This window comes from Aulonocara sp. 'chitande type north' Nkhata Bay, linkage group LG7 (genome assembly GCF_057382095.1).
Source record: "Aulonocara sp. 'chitande type north' Nkhata Bay isolate Kocher_YH1m ecotype deep benthic linkage group LG7, A_spYH_male_GT1.1, whole genome shotgun sequence".
NCBI classification, from domain to species: domain Eukaryota; kingdom Metazoa; phylum Chordata; class Actinopteri; order Cichliformes; family Cichlidae; genus Aulonocara; species Aulonocara sp. 'chitande type north' Nkhata Bay.
The window spans coordinates 60958578-60963374 of record NC_141350.1 but is presented as its reverse complement, the minus strand read 5'-3'; the positions used below and the strand labels follow the sequence as shown (position 1 = coordinate 60963374).

At 37.0% G+C, this 4797-nt stretch overlaps 1 long non-coding RNA gene across 1 annotated transcript; it reads right to left on the bottom strand.

The window, feature by feature from the left end:
• Positions 1–1273: 1273 nt before the first annotated feature.
• LOC147326484 (uncharacterized) lies at positions 1274–3675 on the bottom strand. The gene is made up of 4 exons (XR_015130613.1): positions 3356–3675; positions 2425–2473; positions 2193–2256; positions 1274–1794 (listed from the first exon to the last, which is right to left on the bottom strand). It is a non-coding gene; the product is annotated as an uncharacterized LOC147326484 (long non-coding RNA).
• Positions 3676–4797: the final 1122 nt, after the last annotated feature.

Genomic DNA, 4797 nt, shown 5'->3' with positions numbered 1-4797 from the left:
GTAGACTTCCCAGAATGGAAACAGCACTCTTTGTGTGGTTGGAGAAAACAGTCAAGTTGTTAAGAACTCTGACTGAGAAGAATCCGCCTGTGTACAGCAGCAGGCTGCCTTCCTAGAATTTGGATATCCCCCGTGCGCTCGTCTCTGCATTATGTGCATTACCTCTCTTGGAAAATTAAAACCACAGCAGCTTTTTATAGCTTTTTTCATTCACTATCAGCTTACACCAAAAGTCTACTCTGAAGAAGATTATTCAAAACATGCAACGCAGTCACCAATCCCAGCAAATCCACCCCTAAGTCAGACTGTACAATACAGAAAATAAAAGAGCTACAGCTCAGACTCTACAGGCTTCAGTTAGCATGTTAAATGTGAAAGTTCAGTTAGAAAAAGACTGAACAAAAACGGCCTGAGTTTAGCAATTAACCAAAGTGACAAACATTGCTCTAAATAATACTCCCCTAATCCAAGTAGTCACCCAAACCTGGACGTGGATTTAGAGGCCCGAGGGCCATCTCACACATTTATTCAGAATAAAACAAGTTTCAATTAAAAAAATCAAAATCTTGTGGACGTATGCCTTTTACATGTTGGTAAAATGTTTAGGATGAGATGGAGATGTAACACTCATGCACCCTGAAAATTATGAAGGTCTAAATATGTATCAAAGGGACTCACTGAACATCAGTGGATTTCTATGGTGCAAACGTACTTAAACTAGCCACTGTGACCATTGAGGCAGAGCAGAATGAATGATACTGACGGGAACTATGAGAGTTTGTAGTTAAATTCCTGCTCTTACACACTGTAAAATCAAATTAGTTAGAACTCAAAATAATTGAGGAAACTCGTTGCCTCAAAAAAATTGAGTAAAGCTTAGCTAAAAATGACTAAATTAGGACAACTTATTTATTTTGAGTACTCTGTACAAGCTCATTTGTTCCCAGAACTCAAGAAAATTGGATCAAGTTTACGTAAGTTGACCAAGTTAGGGCAACTTACTCATTTTGAGTACACTGTACAGCCTTGTTAGTTCCCAGAACTCAAAAAAATTAAGGAAACTCATTGCCTCAAAAAAACTAAGTAAAGCTTACTTAAGATGCCTGTTAGGACAACTTATACAGTGCAAGTCTGCAGTATTAAGAATAACTTGATATTTCTGACTGTACAGTGCTAATTGTTTACTTACTGACAAACATTTCAAGTTCAACTAAATGAAAAAACAATTTGTGGTAACCTGAATATGATTAAAAATAATTAACAACACTTTTTGTAAGGATGTTAAAATCAGACCAACTTTTATTTTCAAACACAACAAAGTATAACAGCCAACATACTGGACACTGTTCTGCTGAACAACAAACAATTATATTGCCATCACTGTTATAATCTTACAATGAAACAAGGTCGCAGATGTAATTATTCTGAAAATAAGTTTAGGCCTACCACAACTTTGTTTTGTACTTACATTACTTATATAATCAAAATAAAAATATGTGTTGTTCTGTCACAAGTGTAGTCTCTAATTTAAACAACACATTTGTTTTGCATTCCAACACATGAGCTGGAATGTTGTAATGTTTTAAGGATGGCTTGTTTCCAGTCCAGGCATTACTGCCTGAATGACTATCATGGATCGAGGTGATCCAAATGTAGGTGCAGAAGAAAGTCTTTAACTTCCCTTAAGTACAGTGGCAGTGGATGTGGGTTGGAGATGCAGTGAGCTTGAACCTGCAGGCGACCATCTTCACTGACCACACCATCTGTGACGGAGGACTCATCTCTCCTGGTGTCCTGCAAGCAAACAATCATATTTTTTGGAACATGAACTTAATTGCTTTCTTAAAACATTTTTTTCTGCATTTGGTATAAAACAGACTCCAATTTAGACAATCTCAGGCTCCTTCCCCACTGGAGAGGTGACATTCAATGTCCCAATTGTCAGTCTGGATAGTCCTGACCCCCACCCGACACACAATAATGTCATGAAAGCATCATTTTAAAAAGGGCTATGCAAACATGGCCAATAACTTTCATTCTAATGATGTGCAAAATGATTTGGGCACAAAACAAATTTTGCTGTTAGAAAATTTGCAGACTTCACTATATTCAGTGTAGACCCTCTAAACTAAGTTTGGGGGATGTGATCTTTCAAGAAATGCAGACCAAACTGTTGTTGTTTGTTTACTTACACAGCATGTCTTGTAGAATTAACTGGAGTCACCAGCAACAGCCTAGTGCAGTCATATCTCAAGTCTAATAACAGAAGACAGGAAAAGATCAGTAAAGAAACAACTTCCCCAAACCAAAAAACAAATAAAACAATAAGTAAAACAGGCTGATCTAAAGTATGATTAAAGTTCAGCCTGATTAATATAAATGTCACTGACAGTTGCTAATATATTGGAAAACCAAAATACTTACCACTGAGTTGATGTCTTTCTGTCCAACAGCAGGAGTGCTGGTCCCGAGCCTCAAAGACAGTAAGAAGCAAGCAGAGGGAGAAAAAACAACATATTTCAGAAACCGATTTGATCCTTAATGGCTGTGCAATCATTGTAACATAGAGTTTGCTTATGTTGTTAAATAAAGGCTAGATTTGACATTAATAGATGCCACAGATGTTCAAGGTGCCACAAAGCATGAAAAAAATGGACATCTCAGAAAACGTCGGGGCATTTTTGCAAATATGTGATGTCTTGATAAATCGAGCAGATATTTGAACTTTCGACAGCTACATTCTCGCCTGAAAATATCTTAAAAGTTGATTTTGTGACCCAGAAAAAGCAATAAGTTTTTTAGCCGCGCTCCTCCGCCATTGGCGAGCTTACAAGTACGCACAGGCTCCGACAACCATGGCCGACATATGCGATCCTCCTTTCCCCTAGATTACCCTTTCTGGGTCACAAAATAACCTTTTAAGATATTTTCAGTGGAGAATGTAGCTGTGTAATGCTCAAATATCTACTTAATTTATCAAAATATCACATATTTGCAAAAGTGCTTCCACGTTTTCGGAGAGCTCTGTTACCCACCAGCGCGATAGCTGACCGGGAGGTCAAGGCTTGATAAGAGTCCGCAAGCACAGCTAACTCTTGGCTTATTGTTTTCACCCCCCCGAAGAATTTTGTCTGGGCTCTTATCTCACTTTTTTATTTCAAACAATCAACAGAAAATTTCACAGACATATTTTTATATAAGGTTTTTAAGGCTGTGGTGTTAATTTTTAAGTAACATGAGCCCAGCCGCAGCAGCAACGCTAGGCTAACACTAACTAGCTAGCACGATTATAAACCTGGTGCTAAACTAAGAGAAGCCACAAAATCAGTTTGAATAAGAGTAAACATTTACTCACCAAGTCAGTGTATCAGGTAAAGATCCACAGCAATGACAACAATAATCCCTTGAGCTGACGCTTTTCTAGGTTTGCTCAACATATTCCATAAAAAATGCTGGCACCATGAACATGCGGACTGATCCATGCTAGGGAGGAGGACGGTAGTGACGTGGCATTTTCAAAACACATCTTTCATCCTTCCACACTGAGAAGAAAAACTTCCATCTTACTTAGTTTTTCTAAGTTAAGACAACTCAAATAAATTGAGTTTATCAGCATTTCTGTAGCGGACAGAACCACCTGCTTTAATCTACCATGATGCTCTGTGTTATGTTGTCATGGCAATATGAAGTCAAATAAATACAAATTCATAAAATGCACATTTGAAGGAGGACAAGAAGACAGGCAACTGGAAGAGCTTTTGAAGCAGGAAAACTTTTCTGGATTACTCTTAATTTAACTGGAAATTTTGCGAATACAAGTCAAGGAGGAAACAAGGAGGCAGGTTGGATTATATTTGAGGACAGGACGCACGAAGGAGAAGCATGAGGAGAGAGGAAACAGCAGAGCGATGGTGCAGAGCTAATCGTGGGTCAAGTCGAAGAAGCAAGCATCAAAACTGTGAGTAAACATAACACATAAAGACTTAAAAATTACTGTGCTGATTAAGGAAACATTAAATTTGGTTAGTTTGGGGTCTGCAGCTTCAGGTTTGTGGGTTCAGTTGGTCTCAAAATTGAGGAAAGACAAAAAAATTTCTTTTGAAAGGTTGTTGGAGGATTTTTACTGTAAGAAATATCTGGGTGTGCAACTGCTTTTATTTAAAAAAAAATTTAATTTTATTTAGTCACATTGGAAAGGGAAAATTGGAGGATCGGGACAATAATGTGGCCAGATTTACTGTTTCCTTAATCAGAACAATAATTTTGATCTGAACTAGAAATTTTGAAATGGGTTATTTTCTTTCTTCTCTACTGATCACTGTGTGATCGGTTGAGTTACTTGTCAGTCTACATTTATGTTAAAGGTAATTTTAAAAAATGCAGTTTATTCGTAATTTTGTAGAAAAAGGCTCCGCACCTATGAAAAAAAGAAAATGGGTATCCACACCCCCAAAATTCCTGTAGATCAGAGTAGCTAAGCCCTGGTTAACTGCAATTATATAACAGAAGATGAAAAATATTGGAATGATTGAAAGAAACAAAGATTGCTTTAGGGTTTGAAGATTTGACTTTCTTATTGAAATAGACGAAAACTAATCCATGTGTGACACTGAGAAAAAAACTGAAAGCTTAAAAGATCTGGAGGTCTGACTACTGTTATTCAAATGTGCAAAATTGTTTTAATGACATTAGAAAGAAAAATGGGATGTTTAAAAAGGTAATATATAAAGATGATTTTTATATTACTTGAAAAAATGATGTTGTTTAGCACTTCTGTACTTAGAAAAATGCTGGGTC